General features: G+C 40.9%; 1 protein-coding gene across 1 annotated transcript in view; it reads right to left on the bottom strand.

The window, feature by feature from the left end:
* Window positions 1–17029, bottom strand: part of PASD1 (PAS domain containing repressor 1) — a 191345-nt gene that overhangs the window by 121279 nt on the left and 53037 nt on the right. The window contains exon 2 of the mRNA XM_073887869.1: window positions 4800–4938. The gene's annotated coding sequence lies outside the window, so the exon portion shown is untranslated. The remainder of the gene's footprint in view (window positions 1–4799; window positions 4939–17029) is intronic.

Genomic DNA, 17029 nt, shown 5'->3' with positions numbered 1-17029 from the left:
TTTTCATGGACTGATAGCTCTTTTTTTAGTGCTGAATAATATTCCATTTTCTGGATGTATCACAGTATATCCATTCACCTACTGAACAGCCTCTTGTTGCTTCCAAGTTTTGACAATTATGAATAAAGCGAGTATAAACATCTGTGTGCAGGTTTCTGTGTGGAGGTAAGTTTTCAACTCCTTTGGGTAAATACCAATAAGAATGATTCCTGGATCATATGGTAAGAGTATATTTACTTTTGTAAAAAACTGCCAAGCCATCTTCCAAAGTGGCTGTACCATTTTGCATTCCCACCTGCAACGAATGAGAATCCCTCTTGCTCTACACCTTCACAAGCATGCTGTCTTCTTTATCCATGTGAGCCCTTCACATATTAATCATAGTAGTTTTAAATTCCTGGTCTAATAATTCCAACATCCTTACCATGCCTGGTCCTAATGCTTACCCTGTCTCTTCCAATTGTGTTTTTTGCCTTTTAATATGCCTTGTAATTTTTTCTTGATAACCAAACATGATGTACTGGGTAAAAGGAACTGCTGTAAGTAAGCCTTTAGTAATGTGGTGGTAAGGTCTGGGGGGAAATGTTCTATTGTCCTATGAGTATGTCTCACTCTTTTAGTGAGCCTGTATCTCTGGATTGTGAACTTCACAAGTGTTTCATCCTTTTCTCCCACACCCCCTTAGGTGGAACAGGATGACTAGAGTAGGCTGGAGTTGAGTATTTCCCTTCTTCCACATGGAAAGCTAAAGCTAACTGGAGTTGGGTATTTCCCTTCCTTCTGGTCAGTTAGGCTCTGATGATACCCCAGCAGGTTAGGCTCTGGTTAACTAGGTTCTCCTGAGGTCAACCCTGGTTACAAAGAACAGAGTGTTCTGGCATATTTCAAAATGGTTCTTTTTTTTCCTTCCCGCTACCAGAAGCCCAAGGGCTTTTTTTCTCCGATATTTACTGTGGAACCTGGTTGAGGTCCTGGAGGTAGATCTCACATTATTGTGCCCTTGACCCACAACTGGGTCTCCCTGGAGGGTTTTTTTTTTTTTTAAGATTTTATTTATTTATTTATTTATTTATTTGTTTATTTATTTATTTTTATTTGCGAGAGTGAGCATGAGTGGGGGAGGAGCAGAGGGAGAGGGACAAGGAGATTTTGCACTGAGCAGGGAGCCTGATGTGGGGCTCGATCCCAGGACCCTGAGATCATGACCTGAGCCAAAGGTAGATGCTTAACCGACTGAGCCACCCAGGCGCCCTGCCGTCTCCAGAGTTTTTAATTCAGAGTTGTCCGCACCAAATTTTCAGCAATTTATCAATTATAGTTCAGGTTTTCTTACCCTGGCACTGGCCATCATACCATGGAACACTACTCAATGATAAAAAATGAACTGTTGATACACACAACCTAGATGAATGTTCAGATAATTATGCTAAGTGAAAAAAGTCCCAAAATCTTACATACTGTATTATTCAATTTATAGAAGATTCTTGAAAAGATGAAATTATAAAAATGGGAACAGATTAGTAGTTGTCAGGGGAAGATGTGGGTATGGGAGATGTGTTAGTCAGCTCAATGCGTTATAACAAAGTACTATAGACTGGATGACTTAACAGAAATTTCTTTCTCATAGTTCTGGAGGCTGGGAGGTACAAGATTAGGTGCCAGTCAGTTTGGTTCATAGTGAGGGCCCTCTTCTGGTTTCCAGACAGGTGCCTTCTTGCTGTATTCTTACGTGGCAGAGAAAGCAAGTTCAGGTTTCTTCATCCCCTTATAAAGGCACCAGTCCCATCATGGGGGCTCTACCTCATGACCTCATCCAAACCTAATCACCTCCCAAAGTCCCCAACCTCCAAATACCATCACATTAGGGATTGAGACTTCAATATATGAATTTTAAGGGGATACATTCAGTCTATAACAAGAAGGAAGTGGATATGTCTATAAAAGGGTGAAATGAGGTTTCATTTGGTGATGGAAATGTTGTGCATCTTGACTGTCTCAATGTCAATATCCTGGTTGCAGTACTGTATTATAGTTTTGAAAGGATGATGTTACCATTGTGGGAAATTGGGAAAAGTATACCAAATTTATTTATTCATTTTAGAGAGAGAGAGCAAGCATGAGCAGGGAGGGGTAGAGGGGGGAGAGAGAGGGAGAAAGAATCTGAAGCAGACTCCACACCGAGCTCAGAGCCAATGCAGGGCTTGATCCCACAACAGCGAGATCACAACCTGAGCTGAAACCAAGAGTCAGACCTTAACCGACTATGCCACCCAGCCACCCCTATTTGTATTATTTCTTACAACTGCATGTTGATCTACAATTATCTCAAAATAAAAAGTTTAATGAAAAATTGTCTGCAAACAATGCTCCCCTTTATTGCCCGCACTATGGGTGAATCACTCCCACTGCACTCCCTCACCTTTGTTAGCCAACGGTATCATTCCAAGTTTTCTTAACAAGAACGTAGCCTAATCAGTCCTTAAGGGTGTTGTCATTGACTTTTAGTAGGGTGAGATTTTTGGTCCTTTTGGGGGGGGGGTCTTAGTTTCTTACAGCACAGGGCAGGATGCTACAAACAACCCTATGAGGTAGGTAGCCTAGAGGTAATGTATTTTATGTATTTGTCTGCCTTTTGGGGGTGGTGGCAGTGTCATCCCACACACTTCACCCAATATAGGTTCCTGCAATCTACATCCTTATGTTGCTGGCCCCCAACTGCCTGCATACACATGCAGAAACACCAGACCTTTTTTCTCCTCGCCTACGAGATAGTGTTATGAAATTTGTCTTTAGTGCTCAGACCTTATCTAGTCCTTATTCCCAATGTTTGTCTAATTGTGGACTTTCTAGTCTAACCCCCAACTCTGTACAACCCCACCTCTCTCCTTTCTCACACACTTGCCTCTTCCCTTTGTCCTTCCCTACCATCAGAGAACACACAGAGACACACATGCAAATTTTCACACAAATTTTTGTTTTATTCATCACCATGGACGTATCCTATTTGTGCATGGTTTGGTTCTAAGTAGTTGGCCATTTCTTAGTGACTAGACTTTGGAGAATTCACAGATATTTGAGGTCTCTGGCCCCACTCTTAAGTTCTGGCTGTCCTTAAATGTCATCATTTAAAGTGGTGGGTTTCTCTACACTCTCTTGGTCCTGCTCTGGCTGGTTTTGATTCAGGTTCTCATTCAGCCTGTGATAATGGCCGAACAGTATTGGTCCTTTCGTTTGTTTAGACTTAATTAAAGGAATGGGTACTCTGGGAGAGGTTTCTTCTCTCAAACTCTCTTGAAAGAGTCTTGGCTACCTGCAAAGACAATAGGGCGAGCACAGATGGGCACTGATTTAGGGGGAAGAAGATGGAAGGTGGAAGGGAGCAGGGGCCTCAGGAGAAGCGAGAGGCTGGGGAGGATATGTGTGCCAGGCAAGGACAGGGAAGGAGTCTATGGGACAAGGAATCAAAGGAGATGAGGAAAAGCATGAATGGAGTCATCTCACCTTTGCCACTGCCTCTGAACCGGGGTTGACAAGCAGTCTTCTTTTTCCTCCCTGTGGTGCTTGAAGTCGGTTTTTCTATAACTCTACTAGAAGCCTGTGGTTTACAGGTTACCCTTCCCATGCCAAAATTCCCAGTGGCCTACCAGGCCTCCTGACCTACTTATACATGCTCCCCAGGATAATGAGGGGACACACCCTTCAGCTTTGTTTGGTCTACAAAGCTCCCTCCAGCCAGCGGTAGCCTTGAGATGCTTCGACACCACAAAAGACCATGCTGACAAAACTTCAGGGGAGGAGAGATGCGGCAGTGGGAGAAAGGGGGAGTTTTCGTAGCACCCCTTGAGTCTTCCACACTGACCTGTCACCCTCCTCATCTCTGTATGTCAATTTTGGTGGGTCACATGGCAAGGAGGGTGTCTCCTCCAAACTTCCCCACAGCCACCCTATTCAGTGATACGTCCTGTTCTCTCCCACCCTTCACTGATGCCAAGTTGTTGTGTTTTTTTTATATCTTACCTTCAATCCATCCACGATAACGTGGCCATATCTAAGTCTATGCAGAGATGCAAATCATCTCATTTCCCTCCTACACACCTTGAAGATCATTCAGTTCTTGCTAGTACCAGGGATCTTTTTTATTCCCACCTCCTTTTTACCAGTGACCACATAGCTCTCCTCAGTTTTCTGTTTTCCAATCTGTAATCATTACCTTCAGGCTATCAAGACTTCACTGAATAAACTTGCTCTGTTGGGTACCTCAGTCTTCTTTCTTTTCTAAAAATTTATTTTTTTGAGAGAACAAGCAAGAGAGAGTGGGGGAGGGGCAGAAGGAGAGGGAGAGAGAAAATCTCACGCAGGCTCCATGCCCAGTGCGAAGCCTGACGGGGGCTCCATCTCATAACACTGAGATCATGACCTGAGCCGAAATCAAGACTTGGACACTTAACCAACTGAGCCACCCAGGCGCCCCATGGGTATCCTAGTCTTGTTTCAAATCTGGGGGTCTTGCTTATCTCAGTAGGTGTACTACCCAGGCTTAGGTTTTAATAGTGTAGGGGGGATGAGGCAGATACATAGATGCTGCAAGTTGTAATGGGTGTTTGCATGCAAAAAACTACAAACTAAAACTGATGAGTACACCCAGAATCGGGTTTGACTTAACCAGAGGCATGTGTGCCTTATGTAAAAAGCTCGTCTCAACATGTATCTTCACCCACAAGATACTTTTATTTTACTGCTGGCACTCTTAACATCCTAACTCCTTTCTTTCTGCAGGCTTCTGAAGAAATAGACCTTACCTTCCTGGAGGAGTACTGGTGGAATTCTTTTCTTATGAAAAGCCGTAACAAGCTTCCAGCTTCTAGGTGAAGAAACTTTGTGATCATTTTCAGTTCATTCACCTCCTTAGGTAGACAGTCTCTCATTTGGGTTTTGTCCCTGTAGGAAAGAGGTGATGGAGTTAACTATAGGCCAGAGTGGCTCTATTAATAATCAGACAAAAGAGATTTCAGAGGAAAAAACATTATCAAAACTAAGAAGTCATTAAATAATAAAGTTGTCAATTAATCAAGAGAACAAAATATCCTTAACATTTTGCTACTAATAGAAGATCTTCAAATTACATGAAACAAAAACTGATAGAACTGCAAGGAGAAACAGACAAGTCCACAATCATAATCAGAGATTTCAATATCCCTCACTCAATAAGTGAGAAAACAAGTAGCAGAAAATCAGTAAAGATATAGAAAATTTGAACCACATTGTCAATTAAATTAACCTAATGACATTTACAGAATAATTTAAATAACATCAGAATTCACATTCAAGTGCACATGGGACATTTACCAACAAAGATATAATACTCTGGTCAGAAAGCAAGTCCCAATAAATTTAGAAGAATTCATTTGATGTGAAGTTTATTCTCTGGCCACAGTGGAATTAAATTTAAAATCAATAAGAGAAATATGTCTAGAAAGTAAATAATATACCTATAAGTAACTCATGGGACAAAGAAGAAATCAAAGGGAAATTAGAATGTATTTTAGACAGAATTAAAATGAAAACACAACATAACAGAATTTATGTGATGCTGCCAAAGTGGTACTTATAGGGAAATTTATATTACTAAATGCCTATATTTGAAAAGAAGAAATGCCTCAAATCGATGACCTCAGCTTCTTTCTTAAGAATCTACAAAAAGCGGGTGCCTGGGTGGCTCAGGCGGTTAAGCGACTGCCTTCGGCCCAGGTCATGATCCTGGAGTCCCGGAATCGAGTCCCGCATCGGGCTCCCTGCTCGGCAGGGAGTCTGCTTCTCCCTCTGACCCTCCCCCCTCTCATGTGCTCTCTCTCTCTCTCTCATTCTTTCTCTCAAATAAATACATAAAATCTTTAAAAAAAAAAGAATCTACAAAAAGAAAAGCACCTTAAACCCAAAGAAAGTAGATGAAAGAAAATAATAAAGACTAAAACAATATCAATGCAGTAGAGAAGAGAAAAACAATAGAGAAAACCAGTGAAACCAAAAGATTCTTTGAGAAGGATGATAAAACTGATACACCTTTAGTCAGACAAATGAGAACAAAAGAAAAGACACAAATAACCAATATCAGGAATGAGAAAGGTGACATCACAATAGCTTCTACAGATATTAAGATGATAAGAAAATAGTAGGAACAATGTATGTGAATAAATGTGACAACTTGCATAAAATGGATAAATTTTCTGAAAGACACAAACTACCAAAGCTCACAAGAAAAAATACATTTCAACTACACCTAACTTTATGCTTATGAGATGACTCTAGATGGGCTCCAAGATAGCTTCAGGAAGGAGGCTAGTTGCCTGAGTAACCAACTATGTGATTAGAGGATTGGAAATTTTAGTCCCACCCCCAACTTTTGGGAAGGAGTGACTGGCTGAAGATTGAGTAAATCACCAATGACCAATGATTTAAGCAATCATGTCTATGTAATGGAGCTCCCACAAAAACCCCTAAACTAAGCTATTTGGAGAGCTCCCAGGTTGGCCAACACATCAAGGTTCTGGGAGGGTGACACGTTTTGAAAGGGCATGGAGGCTCTGTGTCCCTTCCTCCATACTTTGCCCTACTGCATCTCTCTGTTTGGTTCTTTCTGAGCTGTATCCTTTATAATAAGCCAGTAATAGTAAGTAAAAGGAAGAGGAGGATGGAAGGAGATTTAGAAAGAGGAGAAGAAGGGTGCCTGGGTGGCTCGGTCGTTAAGTGTCTGCCTTCAGCTCAGGTCATGATCCCAGGGTCCTGGGATCAAGCCCCGCATCAGACTCCCTGCTCAGCGGGAAGCCTGCTTCTCCCTCTCCTATTTCCCCTGCTTGTGTTCCCTCTCTCACTGTGTCTCTCTCTGTCAAATACATACATAAAATCTTTAAAAAAAAAAAAAGAAATAGGAGAAGAAAAAAAAAGAATACATAACCCAAATAGCCCTCTATACATTAATAAAATTGAACTTGTAGTTAAAAGATATCCCAGAGAGAAAATTTGAGACCCATATGGCTTCACTGGTGAATTTAACCAGATGTTTAAAGAAGAATTTACACCAATGCTTCACAAACTCTTCTAAAAAATATTAGAGGGAACATTTCCAAACTCATTCTCTCAGGCCAATATTACCCTGAAATCATAGCCAAAGACATCACATGAAAAGAAAACTATAGATCAATAGCCCTTGTGAATATAGGCACAGAAATCTTCAACAAAATACTAGCTAAACAAGTCCAGCAACTTATAAAAAGGATTATACCACATGAACAAGTGCAGTTTATCCCAAAAATGCAACATTGGTTTAACATCCAAAAATCAATCAATGTAATACCGCATATTAATCGGTTAAAGGGAAAAAACACATGATCATCTCAATAGAAACAAAAAGAGCATTCGATAAAGTCCAACATCCTTTCCTGAATAATAATAATGATAACAATAATAATACCTCAACAAACTAGAAATAGAAGGAAAGTTCCTCAACCCAATAAAAGCAATGTACAAAAACACCACAGTTAACATCATACTTAATGAGTAAAGACTGACTAGTTTTTGCTTAAGATCAAAAACAAGGTAAGAATGCCTATTCTTACCACTTCTATTCAATAAAGCAATTAGGCAAGAAAAAAAATAGAAGGCATCCAGATTGGAAAGGAGAAAGTAAAATTGCCTTTATTCACAGATGACATGCTACTAAAACTAATAAATGAGTTTAGCAATGTTTCAGATTACAAGGTCAATATACAAATTCAATCAATTTTATTTCCATATAGTATCAATGGTCAATTGGACATTGAAATAAAAAATTTACAATAGCATCTAAAAATAAGATACACTGAGAGAAAAATTTAACTAAATAGATGAAGGACCTATGCACTGAAAACCATAAAATTTAATTACTGTTACGATGCCAATCTTCCCAAATTGGTCTACAGGTTTAGTACCAGCCCAATCAATATGCCATTAGTTTTTTTGTACAAATTGGCAATATGATTTAAAAATTCAAATGAAAATACAAAAGACCAAAATAACTTTAGGAAAGAACAAAGTTGCAGGACAAACAGTGCTGGTTTTGACTTATTATAAAGCTACAATAATCAAAGTAATGTGGTTTTGGCATGAAGATAGATAAATAGATCAATGGAGCATAATAGAGAATCCAGAAATAAACCCACACTATATAGACAACTGATTTTTGACAAAAGTGTAATTCATTGGAGCAAGTATAGTTTTAGTAACAAAGGTGTTGGAAAAATGAGTATCAATATACAAAAAAACATAGAACTCTGATCATCCATACCTCCCATCACATGCAAACATTAACTCAAAGTGGATTATAGATGTAAATATAAAACCTAAAACTATAAAACTTCTATATAAGGAGAAAACAGTTATGACCTTAGGTTAGGCAGAGATTTTTTGAAATATGACACCAAAGTACAATCCATACATGAACTAATTGATAAATTGGGCTTTGTCAAAGTTAAATAAAAAAATTCTACTCTTTGGAAGGCACTGTTAAGGGAATTATAAGACAAGCAGCAGGCAGGGAAAGAACATTTATTTGCAAAGCATATATATGATAGAGAATTTGTATCCAAATATATGAAGAATCCTCAAAGTTCAGTAACAAGAAAGCAAACAACACAATTTTTTAAACTGGGCAAAGGATTTGAACAGACACTTCACCAAAGAAGATACATGAATGGTTATAAGCCCATAAAAAGATGTTCAGAATCACTGGTCACTGGGGAAATGCAAATTAAAACCAAAGTAACACATATATACATAGTTATTAAAAGGGCTAAAATCAGAAAGACTGACCCCACCATGTGCTGGCAAGGATGTGGAGGAACTAGAACTCTCACACACAATTGGCATTAGCCTATTGGAGAAGAGTTTGACAGTTGCTTAGAAAGTTAAAAACATACATCTATGTATCATATGACCTCACTGATATGAGGAATTCTTAATTTCAGGAAACAAACTGAGTGTTGCTGGAGTGGTGGGGGGTGGGAGGGATGGGGTGGCTGGGTGATAGACATTGGGGAGGGTATGTGCTATGGTGAGCGCTGTGAATTGTGCAAGACTGTTGAATCACAGATCTGTACTTCTGCAACAAATAATGCAACATATGTTAAGAAAAAAGAAAAAGAAGAAGATAGCAGGAGGGGAAGAATGAAGGGGAGTAAGTCAGAGGGGGAGACGAACCATGAGAGACGATGGACTCTGAAAAACAAACTGAGGGTTCTAGAGGGGAGGAGGGGAGGGGGATGGGTTAGCCTGGTGATGGGTATTGAGGAGGGCACATTCTGCATGGAGCACTGGGTGTTATGCACAAACAATGAATCATGGAACACTACATCAAAAACTAATGATGTAATATATGGTGATTAACATAACAATAAAAAATTTAAAAAAAAACATACATCTAAAATATGACTTCACCATTTCACTCCTAGGTATTTATTGAAGAGAAATGAAAGCACATGGTCATACAAGGACTTGTACACAAATGTTCATAGCAGCTTTATGTGTAATAGTCCCAAACTGAAAACTGTGCAGATGTCCATCAACACATGTATGAATAAGCAAACTATGGCATAGTCATACAATTAGCACACACTACTACTGAGCAATAAGAAGAATAAACTACTGAATCTCAAAATGATTATTCTGAGTGAAAGAAGTCAGACCAAAAATTGTACATGTTGAATGACTGCATTTACATAATACTCTAGAAAATACAAAGTAACCTATAGTGACAGATAGCAGGTAGTGGTTACCTGGGCCCTGGGAGTGAAGAGAGGTAGGAATGAGGGTGCAAGGAAGGTTTGGGAGTGATGGGTAGATTCACTATCTTTATTTTGATCATGGTTTCCTGGACATACACGTGTCAAAACTTATCAAATTGGAACTTTAAACATGTGTAGTTTACTCTATGTCAATTACACCTCAAAAAACTATTAATAATATAATGAATATAATAATAATAATAAATGATAATCTTTAATCAAAATAGATCACTCCTTTTGAGCTGGGCCCTAGCCTTAGGGCTGTGGATCTACCATGGGATTTGTCCTACAGGCCAGGCTAATAGTGATAATAAGGAAAAACTCCCCTTTTGTTCCTGGCACAACACTAGGTGCTTTCATAGGTATTATCTAATTTAAACCTCAGAGCAAACTTATGAGGAAAGCTAAGAGGGTGACTGACTTGCCTAAGATCAAACAGATAAAAGGAGTGAAGAGCATCAGTCTAGGTCCAAAGCTAGTACCCTTGTCATTGGCAATGGTGTACAGCATTTAAAAACCAGTCAATGACTTCTCATATGCCAATGACTCACTTGGCAGCACCTAGTGCAGAACGCTCAATGAAGGGTCAAGTTTTGAGGCATCATTTTAACTAGCACTCACTTCATAATAACACCGGGAAAATGAAGCTGCTTTTGTTTTAGTGTGTCATAATTTTGAGAATCTCACCAATTACCCTGACATACACAAATACCTGAAACAGAGAAATTTGACTTTTGAAATAGCTATAGTCGTTTTTCACTAGTGCTAGATGCATCTTTCTAAAAATATTTCCTTCCTTGGGGCATCTGGGTGGCTCAGTAGGCTAAGCATCTGCCTTCAGCTCAGGTCATGATCTCGGGGGTCCTGGGATCGAGTCCTGCACTGGGCCCCCTGTTCAGCAGGGAGTCTGCTTATCCCTCTACCCTTCCCCCCTGCTCATGATCTCTTTCCCCCTCTCAAATAAATAAATAACATCTTAAAAAAATACTTACTTCCTCTAACTCCTGCCTTAGTGCCCTACTACTCACAAAACCCAGTATTCATGATAAACCCAGGCTATGAAGCCAGAATTATTTCTTACTAATACTTCATACTTGATGTGCACTTTACAGTTTCTTAAGCTTTTCCTTATAATGACTGATTTATAATTCTCACAAAAGGACAGGAATTAGAATCCCATTTACCCTGTTCATACCCACTAGGATGGTTATAATAAAAAAAAAAAACTGGCAATAACAAATGTTGATGGGATGTGGAGAATTGCAACCTTCATACATTGGGGGTGGGAACATAAAAAGTTGTTTCTCTTTGAAAAAGTTTGGAAGTTCTTCAAAAAGTTAAACATTGAGTTACTACATGATCCAGCAAGTCCACTCGTAGGTATATAATCAAAAGAATTGAAAACATGACTGCACAAAAGTTGTACATGAATGTTCATAGCAGAGTTATTCATAATAACCAAAAATAGAAACAACCAAAATGCCCATCAGTGGGCATGGGTTTCATTTTGGGTTGATGAAAACATCCTATAATGGATTGTGATGATGATCTCAAAACTAGGAATATATTATCAGTACTGAATTTTATACTTCAAAAGTATGGATTCCTGCCTTCAGCTTTGTGAGCTATTCTGAAGCTCAAAATGTTCAGAGAGAACTTGGGTTAAATCCTCCTTTCCACCATGGCTGTTTCTTCTTGGTCCTTTAGCCTACCTTGTCCTTGCTTATTCAAGCCACCACTGACTGAGCACTAGCTGCGTGCTCAGCACTGTTTCAGGCACTCAACATATATGACTCCATACCTTCGCCCATAAGAAAGGGCTATTATTTTTCTTCCCTCGCTTCGAAGAAAAGAAACTGAGGCTCAGAGAACTTAAGAGACTGGGCCAAGATTACACAGTAATAAGAAGACCCTAGATTTGAGTCTAGGTCTGAGTCTGGGCTCATTGCCATTATCATGGCAATATGTCCTCATGTTTCCACTTCGCCCCACACATATATTGATCCTGCCCACTGGAATGCCTTTCCCTCTCTCACACGTATGCAGAGCATATGCACCCCTTCCCTAAGAACTGCTTCTGTTTCCCAGATTCCAGTGGCATGTGGAAGCATTAGATAATTAGACGTTCTGATTTTTCTAAAAAATCAGCCCAATTCATTTTGACATTCCAAGTCCTATCTTGAAAAGAAAGGGAGAAAACAAAGTTTTGCTTGTATAGGATGCACTTCAGAAATGATAACTCTCAAAGCATATACTGTTTTTTGGAGAGGAAGGAAGCTTGCTGCCCCACTTTAAAGAAGTGTCCAGCTCTGCACCTGTATAATAGTGTCCCTATGGAAAGTCTGATGTAGGAAGACTGCAGTTTTTCTAAAGCTGTCAAGCAGGTTCTAAGGTATGGTTTGGGCCACATTTCACTGGTGGAAGGGTGATGGTTTTCCTGAACCCCACTTGTAGAAGTTATCCCTCACTCCTTTGAATCTCCTTCCCTGACTCCCCAAACAACAGAGTATGTTTCCATGTGCTCACCCTTCTCCCCAACCAGACACAAGGTTTTCCAGGATGGAGCCTGTGCCTTGCTTGACTTAGTATCCTTTACTGTGGCTGACACAGTATGTCTTTATTACATGTGTGATTGCATACTGAAGTTTAGATCAAATAAAAGAGAAATCAGATCTTTCTCGGCTTGGGAGAAAAAAATTCTCATCACTTTATAAAAGGTCAATTTCACCATAGAAAGCTTCCCTTTTATCCTTTGAAGACATTAAAACACTGCCTAAACTTAGTTCTCCTGAGAAAGGTTGAAACAACAGTGCAAAAGGGAGACAAGAGTATTGGAATAAGGGAAGGAAATGAGGAACTTCACTCTGACCATCCCTACTCTAGGGATGACTGCTTTAGAATGAGAGGTGGGTGGCAGCAGAGAGTTGCTACATCCAGCTAAGGAATCTGCGCATATCTAGGGGAGCTGATGAGGCATTTTGCCCCTGACATCTGAAGGCCAGCATGAGAGGCAAACACAGGCCAATGGGAAATTAGTGTGAGGGCATTAGGGTGGGAGGGACCTACTTAGCTTCAGAACAGGGTCAGGGTCAGACCAGAGCAAGGGAGGTCCTGAAAGAAAGGTGCTGAAATGCCAGGCAAGTTATGCCAATAAAGGCAGGTCCTGAAAGGTGAGGGCGAGACTAGCAGCCAAACCAATTATTGGCTGAACAAACTGAGATCCTGACCTGAAGTTGCTTCAGTCTTCCTGAGTAGCAGATTGGGTCACAGTACTGGGGAACCAGTGTCTTCAACTGGGAGGAGAGGAAGACTGTTCTTCAGGCAGAACAGAAGAATTCAGCACTGTCACTGAGGCCCTGCCTCTTCACCCAGAGTTGTCTTCATTGTGTTCATTGTGCTCATTGAGCTGCTATTATCCTTCTTTTACTGATGCTCAGACAGGTGAAAAAAACCTGTCCATGATCCGCCCGAAGGTCTGTCTGACCACAAAGCCCAGCCACTTCATCAATAGAGGCTGCCTGAATGTTTGTCAGCATATGCTGGAGAGAAAATTCAGCCATCACATAGAAGGTTGTTGTAGATAACCTCCAGGGTAATCCAAACCAGAGAGTTTCTGAGTCTTTAAAAAGGCTGGGAAGATCAGCTGATGGAGATACTCAAATGCCAAGGATTGAGAGAGCTAGAAATTGAAGTGACAAACATCAAGGAGTTACAGCAGCTCTTGAAAAGAACAGTGACCTACGTAACCTCTTCATTCCAAGTGCGGTGTCAAGAAATATTTATTATGCATCTACTAAGTGCCAGGCACAGCTCTAGGCACTAAAGAATACAGCAGTGAACAGAGGAGACACAAGCGGAGCTTGCATTCCTTAAAGAGTAAAACCACATGTATGTTCATCTATTAATAAGGTCAGCTCTTCAGTGGGCAGGCTCTCTGAAAGTGTATTGTACAAGTGCTCTTGGGGTGTTTCTTTGAGACTTGCCATTGGGTAAGTGTGTTCCACTTTCCAGAATCTTACCCTTTGCTCATTACACCTGGGGTTCATAGAGCCTGCCTGCTTTCTAAGGTTGATATAGTGGCAGACCACTGAAAACACACAAGGTACCTGATACCTTGCTAATGGTACAAGTATTTGTTGAATTCAATGAAAAAAGTAATAGCACGAATAGTGATATCACTTTGTATTCACGTTTTTCAACTCAAAAAAAAGTTAAGATGGAGTGCAGGCAAGATGGCGGAGGAGTAGGAGACCTGGGTTTCGTCTGGTCTCAGGAATTCAGCTGGATAGGGATCAAACCATTCTCAACACCTACGAACTCAACAGGAGATCGAAGATAAGGACAGTAAGAACACTCTGAACAGAAAAGCGACCACTTTCTGGAAGGTAGGACGTGCAGAGAAGCGAATCCGAGGTGATATTAGGGAGGACAGACGGCGGGGGAGGGCCCTCCATCGGCTGCTTCTGGCAAGTGCTAGAGCCGCGGAGCACAAAATCAGAACTTTTAGAAGTCGGCTCCGCGGAGGGACGTCGCTCCAGTGGCTAAGCAGGAGGTGGAACCCTCGCAGGACAGTGTGGTCTCAGGACCCTGGGGGTCACAGAAAGACCGGGGGTGCCTGAGTGCAGTAGAGCTCCCGGGGATCGGAGCGGGGAAGCCGGCTGCAGAGACGGAGCCGAGGCGCGGGCTCTCAGCTCGGGGTGGCCATAAACTGTGATCCGCGGCCCAGTCGGGCCACTGCTCCTCCAGCAGGGACCCAACAAGCAGCAGATCCGGGGAGACTCCCCTTCCTCCCCCGGGAGGAGCGGCGCGGGAGCGCACGGCAGGGATCTGCTGGGTTTGGAAACTCCACACGGGGTCGGGTGCCAGAGATAGAAACACTCGGTCACAGGCCGGGTGAGCACGGAGTGCAGCCGGAGACCGGGGAGATGGGAGTGACTGCTTTTCTCTGGGGGCGCACTGAGGAGTGGGGCCCCGAGTTCTCAGCTCCTCCGGGCGGAGATTGGGAGGCCACCATTTTCACCCTGGTCCTCCAAAGCTGTACCGAGAGCTTGCAGGGAACAAAAGCTCCTGAGAGCAAACCCGAGCAGCTTGCTTAGCCCAGACCAACAAGGGCGGGGCACTCCCGCCTCCGGCAAAGACATTTGGGAACCACGGCAACAGGCCCCTCCCCCAGAAGATCAGCACGAACAGCCAGCAAGCCAAGACCAAGTTTACCGATCAAGGAGAAGGGGAGAACTCCAGCGCTAGGGGAATACTGCACATAGAATTCATGGCTTTTTTACCATAATTCATTAGTTTTTCAAAGTTAATTTTTTAACTGTTTTTTTTTAATTTTTCTTTTTCCCTTTTTCAACCAACATCTTATCAATCCCTTTTTAAAAAAACATTTTTTATTTTTCATTTTTAGAGTCATATTTTTATCCTTTCATAGTAGTTAACCTTATTTTTGGCATATATATATAAGTTGTTCTCTCTTTAAAATTTTGAGATACAGTTTCTTCTAACAGATCAAAATATACCCTAAATCACTAGTGTATGGCTTTGTTCTAGTCTCCTGCCTGATCACATTCTCTCCCTTTTTTTTTCTTTTTTCTTTTTCTTTTTAAAAACAACTTACCAATTCCTTTTATAAAATCTTTTATAATTTTCATCTTTACAGTCATCTGCCATCCCTTCATTGTATCAACCCTTATTTTGTACATATATAAGTCTTTCTTCCTTTAAAATTTTAGGAGGCACTTTCTTCTAACGGACCAAAATACACCCAAAATCTAGTGTGTGGCACTGATCTATGCACTAGCCTGATCATATTTGATCATATTCTGTTTTGTTTTGTTTTGTTCTGTTTTTGTTTGTTTTTGTCTTTTTCTTTTTCCTTTTTTTTTTCCTCTTTCTTCTTTCTTTCCCTCTCTTGTCCCCTGGTTTCAGGTCTTTTCTGATTTGTTTAGAGTATATTTGCTGGGGACGTTGTTAACCTGTTAGCATTTTGTTCTCTCATTCATCTATTCTCCTCTGGACAAAATGACAACATGAAAAAAATCACCTCAGCAAAAAGAACAAGAGGTAGTACCATCTACCAGGGACCTACTCAATACGGACATTAATACAATGTCAGACCTAGAGTTCAGAATCATGACTTTAAAGATACTACTGGGCTTGAAAAAAGTGTGGAAGTTATTAGAGAAACCCTTTCTGGAGAAATAAAAGAACTAAAATCTAACCAAGTCGAAATCAAAAAGGCTATTAATGAGGTGCAATCAAAAATGGGGGCACTAACTGCTAGGATAAATGAGGCAGAAGAGAGAATCAGCGATATAGAAGACCAAATGATGGAAAATAAAGAGGCTGAGAAAAAGAGAGAGAAACAACTACAGGATCACAAGGGCAGAATTCGAGAGAGAAGCAATACCATAAGATGAAACAACATTAGAATAATTGGGATCCCAGAAGAAGAAGAAAGAGAGAGAGGGGCAGAAGGTATATTGGAGCAAATAATAGCAGAGAACTTCCCTAATGTGGGGGAGGAAACAGGTATCAAAATCCAGGAGGCACAGAGAACCCCTCCCAAAATCAATAAAAATAGGTCAACACCCCGACATCTAATAGTAAAACTTATGAGTCTCAGAGACAAAGAGAAAATCCTGAAAGCAGCTCGGGAGAAGAGATATGTAACCTACAATGGTGGAAACATTAGATTGGCAACAGAGCTATCCACAGAGACCTGGCAGGCCAGAAGGGACTGGCATGATAGCTTCAGAGCACTAAACGAGAAAAATATGCAGCCAAGAATACTATATCCAGCTAGGCTGTCATTGAAAATAGAAGGAGAGATAAAAAGCTTCCAGGACAAACAAAAGCTAAAGGAATTTGCAAACACGAAACCAGCCCTACAGGAAATATTGAAAGGGGTCCTCTAAGCAAAGAGAGAGCCTAAAAGCAGCATAGATCAGAAAGGAACACAGACAATATACAGTTAACAGTCACCTTACAGGCAATACAATGGCACTAAATTCATACCTTTCAATAGTTACCCTGAATGTAAATGGGCTCAATGCCCCAATCAAAAGACACAGGCTATCAGATTGGATTAAAAAACAAGACCCATCCATATGCTGTCTGCAAGAGACTCATTTTAGACCCAAAGACACCCCCACATTGAAAGTGAGGGGGTGGAAAACCATTTACCATGCTAATGGACACCAAAAGAAAGCTGG

This window comes from Callorhinus ursinus, unplaced genomic scaffold (genome assembly GCF_003265705.2).
Source record: "Callorhinus ursinus isolate GAN/ISIS: 27379988/994484 unplaced genomic scaffold, GSC_fseal_2.0 scaffold84, whole genome shotgun sequence".
NCBI lineage: Eukaryota > Metazoa > Chordata > Mammalia > Carnivora > Otariidae > Callorhinus > Callorhinus ursinus.
This window is presented reverse-complemented; position numbering and strand designations above follow the sequence as displayed.